The following is a 25214-nucleotide window of genomic DNA, read 5'->3' as shown; positions in this document are numbered from 1 at the left end:
AGAAGTAACTGCAGTTTGAGGCCCAGAGTTTTTGTATGGATGTTGGCTATTTGGATTTCTCATCTCATTTTCTTGTTTACTCACACCATTTCTCTGTCAGCCCTACAAATTCAGTTTTCTCCAGGTGAAATACTTTTGAAATTTTAAATGTTTTGTGGCTTGGAAGAAACAAAACTCATTTCATTTCCATCTGTACCACATCTAGACATGAAACCTCATCTTGTGTGGGCTGAAGTTCCACTTCCAGAGAAGCGGCATGTGGCTGTGCTGGTTTGATGACCTTGTGCCATCCCTGGAATACAGTGGAGGAGACTGCTTAGAACATTTTGTGCCACTTTGGAGTGAATTCCACAGCCCAGGCCCTGCACTGACACATTTCCATCCATCCCCTGCAATGCATGTGGCAGCAGTATTCCATCTGTTTCTAATGAGGCATAGCGGGGGAGGAAATCTTATGCATAAACATCTCCCACATCACTTATGATTCCATTGAAGAACATCTCTGCAACAGTATTTGTTTGTGACAAAGATTTTTAGCCATTTGTTTACTATAATACCTGTGAATGTCGAACAGAATAGATTAGCCAGTTCCTAAACCTGGCAAATTCCTTGGCTGAAATTTTTCCTGTATTTTGAGAGCCAATTCCAGCACAAATTCTTGTTGTAAAGGTCTTGTCTCTATTCTCCAAAGTATGGATGATAATTTTGTATGTACCTATTCTGTTATAAGGGTGAGGCAGTTGTAGCTAGATTTAACACTAAACAAAGAGCAAGCTGTTTTTTATTTAATTCCAGTTATAAGCAAGTTATAACAAAATATAAATGGAGGGTGAAACAAAGGAACAAAAACTACCACTTTGCATAGTCTTTCTTTTAAAATGTATGTTTCTTTGTACAGAAACGCGTTGCAATGTTTTTTTAGAGGGAAATAGTTTACAGTGATGTGTATGAAATAGAATTTTGATAGACAGAATAAGCTGCAATCCAGTCCTAAACTATAGATTTTCAAGCAGATTGATGCAACAAATTGTTAGCAAATAGCAGTTTGCAATTTGATGCTAATTAGACATAAGGCAAATATGTGCCATGACAAATTAGCAGCAAACCATACTGAAAAGGATTAGCAAGAGCTGGCACAGAGACTGCTCGATTTTGCATACTTCCTTGTCTTAGTCTAGGAGGTCTGAGCCAGTTTTCCTTCTCTGTAAATAGGAAACCAGAGCAGAGATCACAGGCATGCTAGAATGCCTTTAATTGCATATTTGAAATGTTTTAACTCTCTCTTAATCCCATGGAGGCTTTTCTCCATACCACCAGCTTTATTATCTTGGGAGATGATCAAGTACTTTATCCATTTAATATTATAACTAAATACATTATGAGGTAAGTAACTCATGGGGTTATTTACTTTAGCAAGTCTATTGTACTTATAGATTTAAGAAAAAGCCCTATTCTTATTCAAAACACCTTTGCTTAACTTCCTGCAAATGTGTTTTTCAGCGGATTTAATTATTCATTCATTAATAAATTAATTTTTGCTTGAGGATTATCACATTTCTTTATTGATGTGCACAATGCCATTGTAGTAGTTAGTGCAGATCAAACTCATCACCATATCCAGACAAGATAATGCAGTTGTGTTTTCAAACCACAGAAAAGCAGGAGGTAATTTTTAAGCCAGTTCTTCAGACCTGTGCCTGAATACCAACGATAGCTGTAAGTATGACTTCAGAGCTAAAGCAAAAACTGCTCTTGTATCTTTGAAGGGTGACATAATTTCATCAGGATCAATAATTCTAAACAAAAGCCACAGTAAAAATACCAGTTTATTAAATTTAAGCAGCTTATTCTTTCTTTATGTGGCTGTATGTTTTGTTTTTTATGTTAAGAGTTTCTGAGGTAAACCATCACATTCCCCAGGCTTTCAATTCATATTTGCTGGTGTGTACTTCAGTTTGGATATGTAAAATGACATGTTTATACTTCAAGGAATCATTGGGTAGATCAGAGGTTCTTAAATATGGTTTCTCTTTCAAATCTGACTTTCTAGGGCATACAAGACATTTAACTTACTAGGCTGATGTGGTTGTAGTCTAAAATTATATATATATATCTTACATTCCCAACATTCCTGTGTCTATATATGGATCAAAAAGATTGTTAGAAATAGTTCAAAGGTGCTAAAACATTATGTAGTTAGATGTAAACACACATTTCGGTTACCAAAATAAATGAAGTGGGAAAATAAAAGGATATTATGCACAAAAGATTGTTCTTTCATAAGTTTTAGAGAGAATTCCTCAGACAATTTAAACCATGATCAGTAACAAGTTTTGCCACAGCACTGTCTTCCCACATAAACAGCATGATAACACACTATTAAGGATTTACAAAAAGGTGATGAAAGTAGTTGTGCTGTTTAAAAAGAAAAAAGAGAAAACTCCAGGCTTTTCCTGCAACTTCTGAAGGCATTTATATATAATTCACATAAAAGGCACTGTCCTGTAAAGCTTCTGTGTGCACTGAGGCCTGGAGAAGGTGTTTCTAGTATTGCCAGGCGGTCTCACTGAATGCTTGCCTGCTCCCCTTTGCCAATATTTTTGCCCACTTGCCACATCACATCAGAAATTCAGGCAACAATGTTTATGCTGGTGCAAAATCTTAGAAAAGTGAATTGATTGCCCTCTGGACACACAGCTTTATTTCCTTTTTGTTGTCCATGCACAGACTCGTGGCAAGTTCTTGGTAGGCAGTTGTTTGCCTGTATTGAAAGAGTGTAGCAACCCATCATTAGGGAAATGTAGACTGAAACCTGAAGTAGCTAAAAGGGATGTTGTTAAGAATTTTAGGATTACATGCAATGTATAAATAGTTGTAATTTCCAAGGGGAAATTAATTTCTAGTCAAGCCTTTTCATACGAGCATCACAAGAGCATCACAAATTTTCTGCACATAATGTAGCTCCCAAACACCTCCAAACACATTGCTCAATTCAGTGACAGCTTTCCTGGCCGTGCCTAAGCAGATTTTACATTTTCCTGTAGATGCAGTGTCAGCCCAGACATTGCCTCTGAGAGCTTTGCTGCTCGTGGCTGCTGTGGCAAATCTTTGTGTTGGAGGACAGATGTTTCTACACCGTGCTGGGGATCTGGGTCATGCAGCACCTACTGACTTGGAGCATGTTGGGAATCTCCTCTGAGGCAGCCACTCCTTCACAGCCACCTTCCAGTTCTAGGTCTTATCACCAGCTGAAGATAGGGTGTTGGGGTGGTTTTTTTTGTTTGTTTGTTTGTTTGTTTGTTTGTTTTTTGTTTTTTTTTTTGTTTGTTTGTTTTGTTTTGTTTTGTTTTTGTTTTTTGGGACTGGGGTTGACCTTTTCTCTTTTTGTTTCTCCCAAATGGCTTTTGGGGAAACATGAAATGTTTGTGATTTTTTTGAATGTAGGTTTGTTTCTAAAGAAGAAGAAGAAAAAAAACATGGGGTGGGAAAAAAATACTCGATGAAAATGAAACCTAAATACATTTCTTAAACTGCTAGAAAACAATACAAAAACTCTCCCCCCCACCCCGCCACCCCCAAAAAAAAAAAAAGAAAGCAGTACTTTTGTGGGTTTGTGCAGGTTATTTTGTCTGGCTTGGGAAAAGATAGTGAATGTTAGGTTAAAGCAAATTCATCCTGATAAAGCATACGGATTTTTTGACAAATATATTATCTCTTTAGATCAGGGGATTAATAAGATACATTGTCCCCAGGAAAATATGTGCACTCATGGAGAACCTCATTGACATTGCTACAGAGGTGAGTTCAAAAGGCCAGATATTAAAATGTTTTTTGAGGCTGTGCAGGCAATTTTTACTTGAAACCCATATAAGCTTGCATTTGTATCACTTATAGTGGGTGGCTGTACATTTACCTAAGTCATTTGCACATTTACTTGTTTAAAGATATGAATGAAAAATGCAGATGTGCTGCAGATTTGACTTCCACGGTCCTGTTTGTTTCTGTTGCATGTGAGGATGAGAGTCACAGGATGGTTGTGGCTGGAAGGGATCTCTGAAGATCATTGAGTCCATCCCCCTGTCAAGGCAGGGTCACCTGCAGCAGGTGACACAGCACCATGCCCAGGTGGGTTTGGGATGTCTCCAGAGAGGGAGACTCCACACCCTCCCTGAGCAGCTGTTCCAGTGCTCTGTCAGCCTCAGAGTAAATGCTGATGTGTGTTTAAATGGGTTAAGAATAACTTTGACAGTTTTACTTTAAAATCATTCAAGTTATCCTTATCAATACTATCAGTGTTTACAATGGAGATGGTACGATAGAATCTGACACTTCTCCCAGACATTGAAATATTTAAGGTTGTCTGGGGATTCTGGAATGCTCATAATAATCATTAAACATTTATTGTCTTTATCTGCATATCTAAAATTCATCAATGAGTAAAAACAGAGAGGGGAATCTTTAAGAAATAAAACAAAATATTATCCTGCTGTAATTTATAGTTGCTTTCTTTTATCTGTTTAAGATGCTTGAATTCACTTTGTTAGCAAATTTCTCTTGACAAGCACGCCTATTTATTATTACAAAGCATCCTTTTTAGGAATGTCTGAAATGACACATATATTGTTTTAAATAAGATCATAGAGTTAATTTTTAACCACACAAGCACTACAGTAAGAATAGAGCAAACAAAACATAATTAATAGTTTTATGCCATTCGTCAGGATCATTTTATTTGCTGCCAGCGTATGCCAAATGCAGAAACATTTTGACTTCAATTAAAAATTTTAAACAAGATTAAACCTGTTGTCATTGAAATCATAGAACATATATGCTTCTAGGTATTGTGTGCATTCCTGAATATTTGCATGTCTTCAAGCAAGGAAGTGTGACTGGGAGAGCAGAGGTGTGTGAGAACTTTGCCACTTCATTTGCAAAGAAGGTAACAGCAGTTTCTGCATCCACCCACTTACAATGACATAACTTCCCTCTGGCTTCAAATACACGTTTCATTCTCCTCTGGAAAATGAATTGAAAGAAGTAGCACCACATCTGTATTTTGTCTTTTATAGAGAAATTATGATACCACAGCCACAGTGCACTAGGTTCATGAAGAAACAATTTTATACTTTGAGTGGGGTTTTTTTGTTTGTTTGTTTGTTGGTTTTTTTAAATTGCTTAGGGATTTTTTATTATTATTATTTTTAATTTTTTTAGGAAATAATCGCATCATGTTTCACGATATTTGTATTATTGTTTCCTCACTAGATAGGACCTTATTATTGCCAGGGACCCAGCTGTCTTGCTGAGTTACTGTCACAGCAAAGGATATTTTAAACACCAAAGACATGTTTCATCCTGTATTTGTGGCTGGTCGGAGTTTGAGTTTGGGTACCAGTGCCACCTCAGCAATTTGAAACTTGGAGCATGACCTAGAGGAAATAAAGTAGTACGTATTGTCTTAACCTCCTGATTAGTAAAACACTTAAGTGCTTATTTAACTTTAAAAATGCCTGAACCCTATTAATTCCTTATTAATTACTGATTTGTTAATTTTGGTGGCTTTATTAAATTGAAGGCTTAAGAAATGAAGAGCCCCCCCATAGGATGAGAGGGCTAAGGAAGATCCATACTGAATAACTCAGCTAGCTGCCTCAAGGGCTCACAGCTCCCTGTTTACTTAGGCACACACCAACGTGCAGATTTCCTGCCTAGTGTCTGCACTGTAATGCAGATTATTTGCTACCAAGGTGGTAGCTTTGATGTGATACTGTGCAGAAGCATCCAAAACCAATCAATGCCCTGAAAACTGTGTGCCCTGAATGAGGCCCACACTAATGGGGCTGGGTCAGTGTAAACCTTCACTGTGGTCCTTCAAGAAGTGCTCTGGGTAATGCTACCAAAGGTTGAAACGTTATTAAGGGTTTGGAATAGAGATTGTGTTCTGCTCCTTTGCCTACGTTGCTTAATTCTGAAATTGATGGTTGGATAAGCAGCAGATGGTAGAGACTTCTGCAAACGAATGGTATTTTCAAATTAACTTAAATACACTGTATAGGACTGTGCCATAGAGCAGCTTTGTAAATTGTAGCTATGCACTTCTAGATACGCAGTGAGGACTGCAACCTCCAGTTTTCTAGCTGTCAATTTAGCTTTTGTTCTCTGTTCCATTTCTGGAACAGAAAATCTTCATCAATTTTTGAATTTAGATTCTGCAGAAATGGGGAAAAAGATATCTGGATTTAAAACACTAGCAACAATTAAAAAATACTTATAAGAGGGCACATACAGCAAGAATGGGGAAATCATCATAAATGGTACCTCTTAGGCTACTAGAAGTATTTGCTGAGGAAAGGGCAGCTACAGGAAAAAAAAATGCTTAATGAAATGCATTTGGACCCTCAGAAAAATAACAGAGAATGGAGAACTGGCCAGTGTTGAGCACAGGTACAAGTTAACAGGGCTCCCAGAGACTCAGGATTAACAGTGATGCAGTCAGTATATTTATTGGATTTATTTGCATTGTAAAGACTCCAGTGGAGGGGTGTATGGAATGCAAAATAAAAGGCAAAAATACAGATGACAACAATTTTTGCTTAGTCAAGTACACAGGAGCTTCTGAGGTATTCTGGAGATCTAACTGATTTAGGAAACTAGGGAGGAGAAATCCAAATATACTCAGTTTTGACAAATTTCCTGCAATGCAAATTGTGTAGAATTATTTGCGCTATTCATAACCATGGATTGAATGCTAAATTAGCTATAACTACTTGATAGAAAGAACTTCAGTGAAATTCAGATCCTACTGAAGTCTCTGGGAGTTTTGCCTTTTCTTTCAGTGGGGATAGAGTTTCCCCACGATCATCATTACTGCAGACAGCTCAATAGAAAAAGCTGCTCAGTTCACAGCGGTGGTCTGAGCAGCCAGCAAAATGGTTGGGTGAATAAAGAATGGGTTGGAAAATAATACTGCAAATATTATGATACCTATCAGTGATATCCTCTTGCCTTGAATACGCTGCTGAATTCATACCTTTCTGCTTGAAAACGTACATCATAAACAGAGTAAAGCAATAGTCATAAAAAGTATCCAGAAGCATAGAGAATTTTACATGCAAAGAGTAAAAATAGGGGAGCTTAGGTTAAGTGAATGAGAATATAAGTAAGGTTTTGTAGGAAAGGAATGATTTACACAAGGTAAATCTAATTTCTTTCTTGGCTCTGTCCCATAGTGAAAACAGAGAAATGTGCCAACAAATTGAAAATTGATAAGGAGGAGGTTTTGATGTTTTGCAGGATGGGACCTAGAGCTGAAGGAAATCTTTGGAGTGAAAAGTGTGACAGGATTAGAAAACAAAACAAAACCGGACATCCATGTTTGTAAGGCAATTCTCAGAGATGCAATGAAATAAAGTAAGAAAGGACAAGGTAATACTTATTCTTCGACAACATTTTCTGAGTCTCCCTTTGGGATAGTGATGATTTTGGTTTTTTTCAAAAAACCTGGAACCTGTTTGTTATAGGTCATGGGGTGGGATGCTGAATTAAGGTCACACACTTGTGTGCTTTGTGCAACTTCTCCCTCCAATGCCTGGGGCTGCCATGGGGGTGCAGGTTAGGGGAGGCAGAGAGGCTGCTCAGAGTCCTGGAGTATCACAGGCTGGCCCTGCCCTCCTGCTCTCAAGAGCTAAGGAGCTCTGTGAAGTCTTGTGCTGAAGGAGGATTTTCTTCTCCCCTTCAGAGCTTGGGGAATCTTCAGCCTTTGATGGAAAGTAGGATTTACACTTACATATTCATCTTTTGTGTTGGGCCAATAAATAAAGTCTCAAAGTAAAGACTACAGACTCTTCTGGTAGATAGCTTCAGTCTCTAAATGTCCTATTTTAGCTTTTCAAATAAAACACATTCTGACTTGACGAATGTTTGTGCCACAGAGTGTAGCAGGAGTGGGTTCATAACAGCCAGGTGTTGTCAATGTGCAAGTTTGTGGGTTTTTAAAAATTTTTTCAACAAGGGTTTCAGGCATTATTTTTATGCTACAGTAGAGTTTTGTATAAAAGCCAGAAGAAATAGCTTAGAATAGCTAGAAACGCTTAATGATCAGGGTGGTGCACAGCTGAAGCTTTACCAGCAGCGTCGCTTGCTCACTGATTTGTTGCCAGGTAGTGAGCCAATTAGCAGTGCTGGTTATTATTTACTTTTCATGCTATATATCACTAAAATTGTGTTGTTGATTTATCATTTATACTGTTGTATTGTCAGCATAATTTATTCAGATCATGCTGAGATACCTGAGAAATTAGGTAATAAAGAGAACGGCATAGAATATGTCTGTATTCAAAGATATTTACTTTGCTTTTAATGAGAATGCATGTTCAGGTAAAACATAGATCATTTAGCTATTATATTGTTTTTTAAATAAACCTGTTAAAAGTTTATACCTTGGGTTTTCTAAAAATAAAAAGGCTTGGTTTCAATTCTAATCTGATTTTTACCATTAAATGAGGAACTTTTTACAGATTAGGTTAAATAGCAGACCAAGTAATTGTGCCAACTTAGCTGATTAGTGATTTGCAGGAAAGCATAATAGTTGAGATATCACTGAGGTATCCAGTGTTCTTTATGTATTTGATACTATAATTTTTTTGGCAAATACAAACATAGATTTTTTTTTTATTGAAAATCATTCCTAGTTGCTTGAATTATTTAAACAAAAAAGTAAAATTGAAAGTAAGTCTTTATTTTACAAGAAAAAAAATATTTTGAATATGTTCAGCTGACTAGCAAAGGTCACTTTAAAATGCTTTGACTTTAGAATGCTTTTTGTACATTTTCCCTTGGCTAGGACTGGAATTTGTCAGGTGTCTTTGTATAGCTTCATCTTATAATCTCGTCCTTTTAATCATCCTATTTAGTTATTTTAAAATCTTTTGATTGACAAATAGGTCTGTGTGTGTTCAGTAGGTTGGCTCTAGTCAAGAAAGGTTCTCTTCTGAGTGTTCCATACAGGAAAAAGGACTTGGTACTTCCAGTGGATGTGCTTTTCTGTTATGACAATGGTTTTACTTTATAAATTTGTGAAAATTAGCTTCCAAATTAGGCAATAATTCAAAGCAAAGTGGAAGAGGATATTATTTTCCTTAAGCTATGAAAACTTCCTTATCTTTTTCAGTTGCCCTCAGTTTCTGTTTTCAATGATAACTCTAACACATCAGTAGAACCATATAAAAACCACTTATTTCCAGACTGTCTTGATGCAGGAATCTTTTAAATGGCTCTATTGACTCCATGACTTGAATTTTCTGCCAGTCTTGTGTAATGATTTTCAGTTTTCACAGGACTGCTCCTCTGCAGTGACTGTCTTGGGTATGGTCAGACCTGAGAAAGAACAAATCCAAGGAGCAAATGAAAGTAATCCTGGAGCAACCATCTAATTTTCTGTTTAACAACTTTTAGTTGATCGTTGCATATATGTGGTGTGCAGGAATTTTCATATGCCTTCAGGAATCAAGGGGGAAAAAGGTTCTGTCAAAGGAGAGAATCTTGAAAATGGTGGTTCTTAATTAAAGTATCTCTGATAATCCCCTGTATGAAGGTTGTATGATGGTATGAATGAAAAATGTCAAGGAAAAAATGACTACTGAGCTAGAAACCTTGCAGTAATGTGGCTCAGGCCAATTTGGATCAATCCTATGTCTTTACAGCTAAGAAGTGTGAAGAGAAATTTAAATGATACCTGTCTTATTTAATTGCTTGTAATAAGAGACACTTTTATTTTGCAATCTTGTATAACAGAGGCACAGCACTTGCTGTAAGTAGGTGTAAAAGCATTTACAGAGGCTGAAATCATGGGGGTACTATGGTTTGTGTGTTAAATTGTCTTAAAGGGTACAAGGTATGCTCATCCAGCTGGATTATCTAGAGGCTGAAGAATTTTGTAATTAAGAACTAGCAGACCTCTAGTAAAATGTTTATCATGTTACTAAGTAAAGATACTTCATTTACTTATTTTGACAACCGTAGGTTAGTTTCAGTTGGAAGTTATTCATGAAATATGAGTGCACTTAAGTCATATTTTATGAAAATACTGAAATCTGAACTTGAGACAGGCAGCACTGCCCGATAAAACATGGGGAGCCTGTGTGTAGAGGATGGAGAAACTCCTTTATTTTTGCCATAAGATGTGTGAGTCAGCTGGGAGTAAGTGACACTCCACTATGCAGGTTTACGGGGTGTCTGCTACGAGGATTTCAGGAGGTCAGCAGGTTTTCTGCTTTCCACATTTCTCCCAAAACCTCTGCATGTCATTACACAGCTGAAACAGAATACAGGATGGGCTGTAGGAAGATGCAGCATTATTTCATCTGTGAGAGAAAAAAAGTCACTTAACTTGCTCTTAGCTGTGTTATTTGAGATTCACGGGATCTCTTCTCGATTGAATGATAAATGCCAAATTCCCATAGAACCCACCCCTTATTCTCTTAAAATATAATGGCAAACATTTGTCTATGGCACTTAGTGGGTTTTGTATTTTAATGTTATAATATTGATGAAATTCAAGTGCTTTATTTTAATGTTATTTACTACAAAAGTCAATTGCTTAATCGAAAGCTGATTCCTTTAGGCAGAAAATTTGCTTCCCCAAATTCCAGACGTTTTAGTGTTTATTCTTTTGAACTTGGATAACGTATGTTCTACATCTTAAGCTTCCCTAGTCAGTCTCAGGATTTCATTAACATTAGTTAAAATATTAGCATGTTTCAGAACTTGTGAAACCAGCTCCTCTGTGCTGGTTCTATGACCAGTATTGTATTTCTCCCAGTTTTCTCAGCTGCCATGGACAATCAGAACGCACCTGGGAGTATCACTAACACTGATGGACATCTTTTCAGTGACTCTAAATGGAGCATATCTGACATTCAGCTGAGATGGTCCTGTGTCTTTAGAAAGGGCTTAATACCCTTTTGTACTATGAAATAAAAATAACAGTTGATAGAACGTAACATGTTAAACTTTTGCCAGTTTCATCTTGGCTTTCCTCTCCAGGAAAAAGCCACTTCTGTACAGAACAGATCTTTTGCAGTCATAAACTCTGGCTTCTCAATGAATTGATTTATATTAAATCTGTGTTTGCCAAAATTTTCTGTACTATATCAGGAGATAGGATAAAAGCAAAGAAAATACTCAGAAATACCCAGTTGCCTTTTAATGCCTTTATTTCCTTTTAATAGTATTTTCTTTGCATAGTTCTTGACACATGAGTTTCAGTGACTTTGTTCTCCTGATCATGTTGCATTAAGCCTACAGATTCTGGTGGGAAATACTCATTTGGAATGTAAGAGTCCAACCAGAAGTTTGTGTTGAAATGAGAACTACTAAGGAGATTATCAGAGTAACTGCATGAAGGAGAGCTGTCCTTTCATAAGCAGATTTGAGAAAGAGAGGTGTCACGTAGGATTCATGAGAGAGATGAAGACAGGAAGAGGCAATTTAAAAGGGAAGTTTGCAGATTACGGAAGAAAGTAGATAGAATGATAAGAAACAAAAATTTGTTTGGGTGGAGATCATGGCTTTCCCATGATTTATGGAGTTTTTCAGAATTCAAAGCAAAGCTGTGCTGACTTGTGGCTGTCAATATCAAGACATCTCATGAATTCAAACCAGAAAGGTTTATGAAGCTCTGGTACAAAGCAGACCTTTAACATGCCCCATCCCCACCTACCCTCCCTCCGCATTCTGAATATGTCTGGAGAATTCAAAAAGTTTCAAATTAAATCATCATTTTATAAGACATAACATAATGAAGTTAAAGCTGAAGGAGAGTTTATCCTGTCCCTGACTTCTTTTCCTTTACCAGGATGATTCAGGCCTGGATTTCTTGAACAAGACAGAACAGTAAGTTCATGCCTCTTCTCTTTTTGCTCCCAGCACTGTTGGCTCACACTTTTCCTGTGCACAATCCTTCCCTTGGATGTACATACAGGACAATGTGTGCTGTACTAAAGCAGATCTGTTTAGCTGAGGCTGAAGTCTTAGGTCAAGAAGTCTGTAGGAGAGGAGAAGAAATCTCATATTTCACTCTGTAGTTTCTCAGGGAAAAAAAAGTTGGCATTAAATATTGCTCTCTAGTTGATTTTATTGCTTCCAGTGCCTTCTACTCTTTCCTGTTCTTTTTTTGACAAGTGTGAAGCAAAAGTCAGACTGAGTTTTAGGAGCAGCTCAGGCATGTCTAGCTCAGTTTCCAAATTCTAATGTACATAGCTGCTCAGTAACCAAAGGTCTTGTTGATAGGCAGTAGTCTGAACTCTTCCCTAAGAAACTCCTGGAGCCCTAATGTCAAATCATTATCTGCTGGATCTGTGGAGATCAGTGGTAGGGCTGTCCCAGTGTTTTTAGGGTGGGTCTTAATGGTGCTCTGAGGGTAAATGTCAGAAAAAGGTGAAAGGTCTGCTTAAAGTTACCACTCTCAACCAGCTGTTCAGTCACTTAGTATCTTAACCATTTGTATTTGCAGTACTCTGGAAATACTGAAAAGCATAAAACAATAAGGGAAGGGTTAAACAATATTATTTTGTGTACTGTACTAGGTAGATTTATCTCTTTATCATTTTGTTCTCATTCTAAGATGAGGTAGAAACTGGGCAAAGAAAGATTAATGGTCACCACGCAGGCACACAGTGATTGGAGTGATGTTGCATGTGTTAGTCCCAATTCTTTCATTCGATAGCAGTATTTAGTTGTATACCTGCATTTTGGAGAAGTTTGTCATTTTGTCATTTGTTTTGACAAGGTAAAAGTTGCTCATTTAGATCAACCCAAATCATCTTTATCTGGATAATTCTGCTTCCTGTTTAATTTCCAAAGACAAAGTGGAGGTTGTCTTTGAGGATGATAGTTGTACCCAGTGATTTTGCATTATTCTGTGCTTGGCAGTTTTTTACCATAGGTAAAGAGAAAGGCAAGGTAGGGCGATGTAGATCTTGGCTTCATTAATTTGCCTTACCTGGGAACTCTGATTATCACGATTTTCATTTTAATTGTGACTTTTTGCTGCACAGTCCAGTTGCTTCACAGTTCACTGTCAGTCCTTCTGCCCTCTTCTCACAGAGGATGTTAAGAGCTGAGAAATGGGATTTTGTCACCATTCATTAAAATCCTTATCCTATCCTTCAGCTTCTTTAAAAAATGCTTTCCCTTAAGTCTCCTGGTTGTAAGAAAATCACTACTAAAGCAGTGCCTGCACTAGATTATTTCATTAGTGCTACTAGATACTGCTACTGCTTAGCTTAGCAGCTTCCTCCTTCACTGAGGATGGTCAAGCTATTTCCTTCCAAAACATGGTTGAACACATATCTGCTCTGTGTTTGGAGATGTAAACTGGTCTCCTGGAATAATTGAGAGCTATATGTTTGATAAGTAATTGCTCACCCACCCCCTTCCTAATTGTTGATTTTTCTTCTGTCTTTGTCAGCTCTGGAAGCCTTGTAACTCTGTTCTGCTCCCTTGTTTGAGATCAGAGTTATATTAAAAAACCTGACATATGAATAATATTTCTACTTAAAATGAAATAATTTACCTCACATGGCTGCTAACCAGCTTCAGAAAGTAACAAACAAAATGCTACCCGTCTGTTTCAAAAATCACATGCTAATCTGGAAATTTGGTCCCACTGGGTGAAGATCAAATGAACAATATTATCCTTCTGCACTCAGTCACACGTGCCCTGTGTACACAATCCAGAGGGAAGGTGTAAATAGGCAGTGTTTAGGATCTATGAATTGTTAGCTTATTCTGCCCAGCAGGCTGATGTGCTCAGGGTATAAACAGATCAGTCTCTACTTGATCTTCTGCACCTCATGCTTTTTGACATCACCATAAATTCATATTGTATTTTTATGGAAGCTGTAGAAAAGAAGTGGCACGGCTTTGGCAGCCCTGGCACAATTTTATTTTGTATTAACTGTAATATTATATTTTTCCTATGCTGCTGTAGTTCTGGGGCTCCTTTTATCATTTTGGTATTTAAGTCACTCTTGCATAATATGTTCTTTTTGTTAAAGCATCAGTGGTCTTTTAGTTTACCTGTGAAGGAGAAAATGACTGTGTTACTGTGTGTGTTTGATTCTGCTACAGGGTCTCTCTCAAGTCTTGTCACCGCAGAATATGGGAATAGCTGTCGGAATAAACGTCATCCTTAAATTCCATGGGTTTTCTAGCAAGTACTCATGCTATAAAAACTGTAACAGAAAGAGTTTAGTTTTTGTAGTTTTCTCTCTTACTCTTTTCCTGAAGAATACATTATCTTCATATCTCTTAATGGTGTGATAGCTTTCAAATGTGTTGTTGTCTGAACCCTTGATTAAACAAAATGGTGCTGATTGCAGCAGGGTGGCTAAATGTGGACAGAAGTGGCTATTGCAGCCTGCTCACTAAGAAGTCATTTATCAAAGTTTTATCTGATTTCAGAGGCATTAGGTTTATCAGTCACAGTTTATAAATGGCATGTCATCAGCATCAAACCGGAGCAATGCCTTGCTCAAGTGCTGCTGTAAAGCAAGTGGAAACATCCCTGCAGATGCAGTGTCCTTACCTTAGGAGCTGTGTCGTGCACCACATAGCAACCCTCAGCATTTTGTTTAGTTCTGGAATTGTTTCGATGTTGTTGTGTTGGTGATCAGAGTTTGATTTCTGCTTCTCACCCAACACCAAAAATGTTAACGATTGAACTCTTGGTGAGAAAAGCAAAGGCATTAGATGCAATGTGCAGAAATATGCAGTGGAATGTATTGAAATAGACAACTGGAAAAGTTGAAGGTGTTGGGGCCAGCAGGTGATGAAACTGTGTGACATTCGAGGGCAATATGGGGGGAGTTTTATTAAACCTATACATCCATTTGAGCCTAAATTAACCTTGGTGGTTTTTTAACCAGCCTAAGAAAAAAAAAGTGCTAAACCCTCAGCTAGACAGACACCCTGACTACTCACCTGATTTTGGGGGTATGTTTTAAAAATTTCAGCACTCAATTCTGTATTTGCAAACTTAAGCTCCAAATTATTTATTAATGGTGAGAAGATTGTTTTGGACCCTTAAAAGCATACACAACTTCTTTAAGTGATTATGAAGGTAAATCTTATTGTCTGGGGAAATGACTTCTGCACAGCTATTTCTTTTATTGCTGTGCTGAATCTGAAGGCATTACTCACTTTAATAAATCCTACTGTATCTCTCAGTCTGTGTAGGCTGATATAAATATCTCCAGTTATGTCATATTACCACCTTTGTACAGCTAAAGTTACATTCTTGATGACTGGTGGCTGATAAATGCAAAACCTCATTTGGTTTGTGAGTGATTGAATGCTAACACTGTTTAGATTTCTTAATATACTTGTATTAGCATGAATAAGTAATGAGCATGCCAGGCATTTTTGAATATTTGATTGTATCTTTATAATGGATTTGTGTCTCTCTCTTTGTGCTAATGTCATTGTAACTTTGTTGGTGTCATAATTCCAAACCCTAGCAATCGATCTTTATCAGAATATCTTAAGTCAATTACCCTCTCATGGCCAAATTACTGTGTCATAATACTTTTCTTATAAAAGTATTCTGCATATTGCATTTAAGGTACAAATAGGTACTAATTCTATCTGCAGTATATTCTTCATTTCCTTGTCGTGGCTTCTCTGAGTGTATCAACCTGTCCCGTCTCTATAAACACATGTATGCATACATGAAACATTAAAGCTTCTCCTAGCTCTGCTCTTTATTAATAGACTGGCTGGCCCTTACTACTCAAATTCAGCCATCTCTCATGTGCCCTAGGTTTCTGCTCCTTCTAAAGGAATCAAGCCCTGATGTTTGCTGTTGCTTGGAAATCATAATCCATTATTTTGGATAGTGATTATTGTAGGAAGAAAATACTAGTTTGCCAGAGACTTCTAGTTATTCTATTACCTTAAAAAGACTTGCACCTGCAGTGTAGTGGATTTTCTTTCATTATCTTGTGTCCTGTTTGCTGACTGACATATTTAACAAGTAAAAGAATTGGAAGAAAGGCTATTTTGTTATCTTAGTAGTTCCCAAATATATATTGCTTTTTCTATGAAAACATGCCTCAAGAGAAAACTGCTGGATCAGTAATTCTGGCATGGGGCGGGGATTATCTGGGCAGGCATGGTTCTGTCTCAGTGCTTCTGAATTTATGCTTCTGTTCTGAGGTCTCAAACAGTATTTTTGGTTATGGAAAATTCAAGACCTGTTCCGTGCACTTCTGTTCATGATAGACTTAAAACACTGCTGCTTCATGTCAGGTGTTGGATCCATACCTTCACTGTTTCTATAGTATAGCTGAAACACAGGCCCAGCTGCTGTATTTAATTGCTGGGTTTTATCAGCAGAACCAGTATGAGCTGGAATATAGGACTACCAGTGGTGAATCTGGCCCTTTCCTTTCCTTTAAAATCAGCAAGCCAAAATGCTTCCCATTTTTTAAGCTATATTAATCAAAATGCACTAATAATCATGTGAAGCAAAGTAAGTCTGTAACAAGGCGCAAACAGAACTGCTGAATGATGGAAAACCCCCACAAAATGGGATTAAAATAAATTACTCCTGCCTGCTAGAGGCTGGCAAAGAGATAGTCCTCTTATTTTGCTCTTCAGTCCATTGACTCAGTGGCGTCTGGATTAAACCGAACTTCACAGAGTCTCTCTGATTTCTAGAAAATTTCTTTTTTTTTCCTCATCTCCAAAGCTTGGATCCATGAAGTTGGCATATCCCTTCTTTTTTCTGGAAACTTCCAGTCTGGCTTTTGCTGCAAGTTATGCCCCTGCTGTCCCCAGTGTCCTGCTCTGGCTGTTCCCGTGGGCAGGGCTGAAGCTCAGCTCTCCAAGGGCAGGACAAGCTTCCTGCCTTGCTTCTGCACAGGGTTCAGTGAGCATGTAAAGCTCTGGAACAGGGCAATTACACAGCCTTCCTTTGCTGCCCAGCCAGAGAACATCCCAAATGGGCTGTTTGCAGTCCTTCGATGGTAAACTGAGAGGAAACCCATCAGATTATTCTCTTTGTCACAAACTAACTTTGCATGATGGGCAGAACATCTTGGTCTACTTTGTGTCTCAAAAAGAGGGTTTAAGATGTTAATAACAGTGAATTTTAATATTTTACATAATGTAATGCAGGAGAATATTGTGATTAACAAATGAGAACCTGAGAAAATGGCCCTCATGACCCAAAACTTTCCGTACTTCACTGAAGGGAATAAAAGAAAAAGCTTCTTAAGGATTTCCTCCTTATTTTCCAGAAAGAAGTTACGGAGCATACTTGCTGGGAGAAGTCCATGAAGGTAAGTCTCCGTTTTCCTGCAGACTTAAAACATGTGCTGTCAAGGTGTGCCAAGGTAAGCCCATGGGACTGTTACAAAAAGCCGTAATGAAAACATCTGGAAACACCTCAGACTTCCACAGACTTGTCTGATGAATCCAAAGATGGAGCTTTGGAAAAAAAAGATGAACCTTCCTCACCTGTTTGCTTTGAAACTCCCACTCCACCTTCCCTTCAGCCTGCAGCCTTTATTCCCTGCTTGCATTCACACTCTGCATTCCCTCTTGCATGTCATTTGTTCAGGCCTGTTTCCCATGAATTTTTATTCCATGTTCTTATGTCCCATGTTTCAGACACGAGCAGCATGGCCTCTGGATCAGCAACAGCTCACATGGAGTTTTACAGATCTTGTCCTATTAGAACAGGCCATATATTTTGTAGTTTATTAGAGTTATGTGGGAGAATCAGAAGGGTCACATCTCCCTCTGTTTTTCCACAGAAGAAAATGAATGTGGTATAGTTCACATTGATGCCAAGTACATAATCATATTTCCCTCCTACTTAGGAAACCTTAGCCTCAGAATTTTATGGTAGATGAGCAGATGCATTGCATGGGATGTTTTCCAGATTCCTTTTTAAAGATCTGAGTCACTAAGTGTTTGCCATGCAAAGTCCTTTACTCTGTAACGTCGTCCCTGGACCATTTGAATGTGCACCAGGAAACATACTGAGCAAATTACTAGACTGAATGGCAAATTTTTAGTAAAGTTTGTCATTCAAGTTAACAAAGTGACAAGAGTGCCAAAAGAAAAAAAATCTAAATGTAAAGTCTGTTTGTACTCATTTTTGAAAAAAGCCTTGCATTTTTGCTTCATGCGGTTTGCACAGCTCTGCTCTAGGCGACGGCATCGTGCGGAGTGGCTCTGGTGGTTTGAAGGTTTCATAAACTTACTCATTTGAAAGAGTGATACATAAAATCAAGCTAGTGAACAGTTTCAGAGCATTCCTAACCGGACAAAATCACTGCAACTTTTCTGCAATGCTTTGTGTTTGCTGTGTTGAGCATCTCTCCATTATGCAGGCTGGATTTTGAGGATACCTTTCTTTCCATGTACTTTCCTTTTCTAAGTACTATGCAGAGAGGCGTCACTGGGTAATGTTCAGCCGTGCAGGGTCAGCCCTCAGGCCCTCATCTTTGAGGAGTTGTGTTGCTTTTAAAAAAAGTTTACTTTTCTTTACTCTTGTGTCCTTACTACCGTTTACCATGCAAATACGTTCCCATGAATGTTGGTTTCAGTGTTGATAATCTCATGTTCCATTAATTCTCAGAAGATTTCAGTGAAGTAGTCTCTGGTGAAAACTATCCATTCTTTTGACTTTAGAGAAAGAGTTTCAGAACACTTTGTAAGCATATGTTTTTGGTGAACTCTGTTTATATGAATTTTTGGGGACAAAAAATTATTCAGAATGGTGCTTGGCTTTAAATAGCATGATAAGCTTGCAGATCACAAGAAGACTTATGAAATCAAGAGTTTTACTGTGTCCACACATCTATAACTGTCTTTTCACATCTGTTTTGTATTTTTGTATTTTCCCGGCACTTTCTGAGCCACAATTCCAATTGTGGTTTTATTAAATGAGGTAGAAATAGATTGCTCTGGGTACAGGTGAAAGCAACATCTGGCTTGCTAATGTTATGATTGTCAGAGAATAAAGAGAGCTTTTCTCTCTGATTGTAATGTTGTGCTTCTTGTCTTCCTAAAATGAAGAAAAAGAAAAAAAAGTATTTTCTTTGAGGCACTTTGTCTGTGAAAGGGCTTTGTGAGGATATGCCCCTATAGAAGTTATTGAGTACCTTCCTAAATGCTAGTAACCCAAAGATACAAACTTCAGCAATGGGAAAGAAAACCTAATTTCTTAAGAAATAGGTTGTATTTCATTCATGCTATTTGAATGGAAAATTCAATGGAAAATTGAAAGTGGCATTTTTAAAAAGAAGGCTTGACAATGATCCCACTTGTGTGGTGCAAGTAAACTTCCTAATAAGCCTCCTTGGGGTCTCTGTCTGACTTCTGTGTCTGGTCGTGGGAGCTGGCAAGAGTTGGAGCAGAATGAGCTGCTCTGCCTGGTAAAACCCAGCACAGAACCCTGTGCTCACTGCTGCACCTCAGCCTGGCACAAAAAAAGGCACCAGCACTGGAGTCACACAGAGAAAGCTCTTTCTTACTCTTTGAGGATTTATCTTTAGTGTTTGGTTTTATTGTGATTGATATCTGTCACATCTGGTGAGGAGAAATGCTACCTGCTCTTCTAGAGAATTCCTTTCTGTGATGTGCCTTCTCTTGGGGCACAAGACAATCTGTATGGCAGAGTTACAGGCCTTGAAAATAAGACCCAGGTGGCTGAGAGATGATAAACTTGGAGTTAGGTAGTCCTGGATTCCTGGCTCTGTAGTAGCCCACTCTGTGAGCTTTCATTTAATTCCCAGCCCAGATATAAGCTGGAAATCATATCCTAGAAATCATGTACTCTTTTGTTGGATACCTTTTAATTTTTTTTTCTTTGATAAGCTGTGTTATTCTTGTAGTGGGCTTTTTTGAGAATTGTTGGGACACCATGTTTCCCTCAGATGGAAAACTTTATTTAATTCAGTAGTATAAGATGTGTTAAGTTTAAAATTTAGTGTCTGTTTTCCTTAGGAGCTTATGGATTTATATGTTACAAACTTGTCTGGGTGAGCAGGACTCTTTTCTCAAGTTCCTTGGCAGAGTGGTTTCTCCTATATGTTTCCTGGTTGAAAATTCCTTCTCCTTTTGATTGTTGAAAGACCATTATCAGCTCTTTTTTTCCTCCCATGATATAAAAGCATGTTAGGGGAAGTTAATTAACAGTCTGTCCTTTTCCATATTTAAAGATTTTAAAAATCTGTTTAGCTCCTGGGAGAAGCTTATATTAAAATAGAATATTGCATGGAAAAGCCACCTACAGATATTAGTTCTGTGGTAAAAGACACAATAAAGGAGACAGTGACTTTCTGTCTTTCTTGCTTGGGATGTATACTAGGCATTTCCATGGTGATTAGTATTTTATAAATGTCAGAGATAAACGGTCACAAGGAACTGCTGAAAACAGTAATAAGTATTGTAATAAAGACTTAAACAATTCTCCCAGTTTCCTCTTGTGATTTCACTCCCGGTGAAACTACAACTTGTGGACCTACCTGACCAAGCTAAAGAGCTCATGTATAGAGCTGAGATTATTTTCTAACCACCTGGCATTTCTATATTTTCACTTAATTTAAAAATATGTATCACCATACAGTGGCTCAAATGATATCAATACATTTGTTATAATGTTGACATCATTCATTATCAAAATATACTCACCATTTATAGGAGAAAGTCATAATTAGTCCACAGATAATGAAAGTGGTAAATGCCACCTGCCAGGCGGTGGAGCCCTGCATGGAATACAGAGCCTGTCACTGGAGTGGCAGTGTTGGTGTCAGCTGGCAGGTTACCAGTGAGAGTAGAGCTGGAATGATGATATCGTTGGCACCATGAGTAATGTAAAGTCTATTTTGCTTATAAGCCTGTAATCTATAAAATTGAACAACTCCCAGACTGTACTTCATATCCAGGCATTTTTTTGTATTTGTACCCGGAAGCGTGTGGTACTTGGGAAAGGGAAGGTGGTACCAGTTTGTCTTGAAGCACCTTCTTTCCAGAAGTGTAAATGGAGTCAGTCTCTATTTACTGCTATGGAAGTGCTTCTATGCACAAATTGCATTTATTACAACAAATTCGCAGTGCAGGGGTGAGGCTTGCCAACAGAATCATTTCTCATCAGAGGGATGAGCTTAACGCACACAAACATAGTTGAAAACGGTTACCTTGATTTCCAGTCAAAATCAACATTGGTAAAATCTGTGATTAAGGTTTATCTTGTTTGTTCCAGAGGGGTATCTTTTCCTAATTTGCCATGGTTGAGCATCTGATTCCTATTGATTTCTCCTGTGATGGCAGTTTGACATGCAAATTCAGAAAAAAAGAGTGTCTTTGTGAGTCCAGGGTTTCCAGGACAGAACCAACACCCAGAGCCTGTTCCTGGTCTCACCATGGTGTGTAGGAACTCTTTGCCAGCTATATAAACGTCTTATAAGTGAAGAAAACACTTGTAACTTGGGGCTCCCATATTCTGAACTCTCATTTCATCTTGTCTGAAGCAGCAGTAGTAACATGAATATTTTACCTATTTTGTCTTTTTTTCTCTGCTGTGTTTAGTTTTAACCATATGACTTACAAGTGTGTTCAAAATGCCATTCTATATGGTTTAATCTCTCTGGTCATTACTGGATTTGAGTTCTTGTAACAAACCAATTGCTCTTAGTAGTTTCCCCTCATTATTAGATATTTGATGTGATATTTAGAACCTTGTAAGCTTAAGGTTTTGAGGCAACAGTAACAAAAATAAAAATTACCTTATCTCTTTTGATTGTTATGTGCTCTGCATTAATTCATACAATGGATTTTTTTATACCAAAGTTTTCTTAAGATATGACAAGTGATTATTTCTTTAAGTATGTACTCTATCCATTATTAAATTGATTATTCAAATCTCATTTAAAACAAGAGGCCAGATGGCAATATTCCAGTATTTGTTGCTACTAGCAACCAAAAGCCCCAAACTGAATGATTTTCCATTTTTCACTGTGGATGAAGGGATCTCTTCATTTTACATGCAATAAAAGAAGCTGCAGCTCACCAATTATGAAACCAGATTGTTATACTAATACTTTATAAAAATCATTCACTGACATTCTGTTACACTTGTTGATGACCTCCTGAAGTATGTGATCTAATTCTAGGTTGTTAACTTTGTTACCAATTATAATTTCTAGTTAGAATAATACTGTCATGAAAGGGAGGCTTTTTTTCTTTTTTGTTATATCTTGCTCAGATTATGAGACTCTAATTAATGAGATTATGGCTATTCTAAGAAAGTATAAGAAAAAATAAAATTAAGATGGACTCAGAACATAATTTACCTGGTGGCTGGTCCATGTGATTCAAGTAAAAGAAATGTATTTTGACAGTAAACTTTAAAGTGATATAAAAATGGCCCTTCAAAAAGTAACAACTGGGGAATGAGTGATTAATGTCTCTTCAGAAGTACCTGTGATTTAAAAAATGGGGACTGAACCAATACCTAGAACTTACTCGATGTCTCACTTGTTAGCATTTAGGAGTCCCAGACCACTTTGGCTAATTAGCCAAAAAACCACAGTGAGGCAGGGACTCTCTGGGTCTCTTCTTTAATGGGGACTTGCTGTGTAATGGCAAAAAGTGGTGTCAATCTGACTTGTTAATTAGTATCACAGAAGTGATAATGACAATAATAAAGACAAATATGCAGAAGCAATTTCTTAATTTTCATAGAAGGGGCCGTTTTGCATACAGCTAATTTCTTCGTATGCGCTTAAGTGTCTAAACATGTTTCCTACCTATGTGAACCTTGTCACTACAGATATGAAAGCAGGGTATTTTAATGATACCCTGTTGAAGCTCTGTTTTGGCAATAGAATTAAATGGTCTTGAGGTGTGTCTGTTACTTCTTGTTTGTTCTTGGCTCCCTGTGAAATGAGTAGTAAAAATCCCACTGACTGTGGCACACTCCACTGTCCCAGTTTTCCTGGGTTGCTTTATAGGCAGTAAAATTTTTGGTCAGTGCATTTCTGCAAAAGTTTAAACACTATATATTTCATTCAAGTGCTAGATATACTTCATACAAGTACTAGATATACTCTATACAAGTTATATTTAGTGCTATTAATTACATGCAACTTGACTTTTTGCTCACTCTGGGTAGGAGGTAAGAAAAGGGTTCCTAAATGGCAGGTGAGAGATTGCTTAATGTGCTGTTAGGAAGATCTGAGAGGTTGTAGTAAAGAGTCTAGTACAAGAAAGGAAAAAAGAGAGGCAAATATGAAGGTATCCTTTTGTTATTTATTGAACTTAGGAAGAGATTTTAGTAATTTAAAAATTCTCACAACTTTTGAAATAGAATACTTGGTTAATAGTAAACATGCTCAGTTCCATAGCCCAGGGGCTATTTATACTCTGGTAGTTTCAAGAAACAAATATTAGCTTATAAATGTAATGATAGCAAAACGTGCTAGCATACATGTTAAGTTTCTAATCAAACATTGCAAAAATTCATTAATCAGTATTTCATAGTTCATTACAGTCTGACTAATTTTGAAATCCTTCATGTAAATTGATTAAATGTCTTCAGTATTCAGATAAATGGGCTTTTGTTTTAAGCAACCTTTACTGTGAAGTCCATATTTCTCTAGGATTGAGTTCTGGTGACATTTGACTGTCATGTGTGACATACTAGACAGTTGACATTTCACCCCTTCTCCTTCCTTTCCTCTCTGTTCCAAATATCTCATTGGCCAATTGTGAGAAAAATATTCTTAAATCTTCTTTAGACGTACCAGGTCATGGTTAGAAAGTGCTCCATCATCTGCTGTCACCAGTCACACCAAAATCTTTTTCTTTTTTTTTTTTAAATAATACAACTCTGCCTGTGTTTGAAGGAACTGTTTTGCTGCATAAACAGCAGACGTGAACACCTCAGGTTGGTGATCAAGCCTTGTTCTACGCAAGACAATACACGTGAAAAATATTCTGAGGTCAGCAGCTGGGCTGCTGTGTGCACAACCACTTAACCAGGGGAATTGTCCATCCCTGTACCCCCAGCCCTGTGCAGTCCCAGCAGCCACTGCCCAATTCCAGTGCCTAGATGGATGGGCACAGCTTGGTTCCCTGAAAGGAGAAGAAAGGCTCTGCTTTCACTGAGCACTGTAAGGGCTCAGATTTTACAGTTTTATGTAAGACTGTGATGGGAGATTAATGGAGCTACTACAGCACATAGTGCTTTTTATTAGAGAGACCCCATTCCCTCTGTGTAAACATCCAGCAGCTCATCTGCATGGCAAGTGTGGAGAACAGTCTCATAGAGTCTTCTGCAAAATAAATCCTTGTGAAAGCAAAGTGCTGGCTGCAAAATAATGGCCATGTTCTCGTTTGCTTTACTGAACAATTGAAAATTTTCTATTGTGAGTTTCTGCTGTGGATTTTCAACTGGCTTTTCAAAAGTGTTCGTCACAGTTTAATTATTTCAGAGCTCATACAGAGTGAATGTAAGGGTCCAAGGGCGGCTAGCATGTATTAAGCTCTCAAGTCCAATTCTGACTGAAGATGTTTGTTGGTCATTTAGCTCATCATTGTGCAGTCTCGTGTATCCAGAAAAAGGACTCACTGTCTTCTCTTGAGTATTTTTTTTATAAACCTAGTATACATTTTTATGCAGATAATCATGCCTGTGCTGAGTCTTTTTGCTGCCTTTTGCATCAGTTTTGTCAATGTATTTGAAGACTTTTAGTTTTGAGATACATACATGAACATTTCTGGATTTTTGAGCTTTTTAGTCAAAACCTTTCAGTCAAACTCTTTAGTGTGATTCAAACTGTGATACTGTAGGTCACTAATTAACCCATCAAGATGCTTTCAGCACTTCCCAAGACCAGTGTTGTTTGGCAGAGCCTTTTTGAGATAAAATGAGTGTTGAGTTCTCATTCATGTGAAGAGTCTTGGTTGTCTCTTGGAACTTGTACTATAAGAACCACAGAGCAAAGCCCAGTAGATGTGAGCCATCTCATAGATGTATCTGCTTTCCTCCTAATAGGTGTAATTCAAAGTGTAAATGTTGGATTCAACTGAAGGAACCTGGGAGGAGTTTAAGGTGATTTCATCATAATCTTTGACCAAGCTATTAAAATGAGACTTTTAAAATGAGGGGTTAGGTACTTAAGTGAAATCCCTTGGAA

At 37.7% G+C, this 25214-nt stretch overlaps 1 long non-coding RNA gene across 2 annotated transcripts in view; it reads left to right on the top strand.

The window, feature by feature from the left end:
* LOC121664035 overlaps nucleotides 1–17344 on the top strand; it is a 55761-nt gene extending 38417 nt beyond the window's left edge. For both annotated transcript variants that reach the window (XR_006015855.1, XR_006015854.1), the window contains exon 5: nucleotides 17301–17344. This is a non-coding gene — a long non-coding RNA (uncharacterized LOC121664035). The remainder of the gene's footprint in view (nucleotides 1–17300) is intronic.
* The last annotated feature ends 7870 nt before the right edge of the window (nucleotides 17345–25214 follow it).

Source organism: Corvus kubaryi, unplaced genomic scaffold (assembly GCF_017639235.1).
Source record: "Corvus kubaryi isolate FWS band 111438036 unplaced genomic scaffold, C.kubaryi_AGA036_p1.0 37300, whole genome shotgun sequence".
NCBI classification, from domain to species: Eukaryota; Metazoa; Chordata; class Aves; order Passeriformes; family Corvidae; genus Corvus; species Corvus kubaryi.
This window is presented reverse-complemented; position numbering and strand designations above follow the sequence as displayed.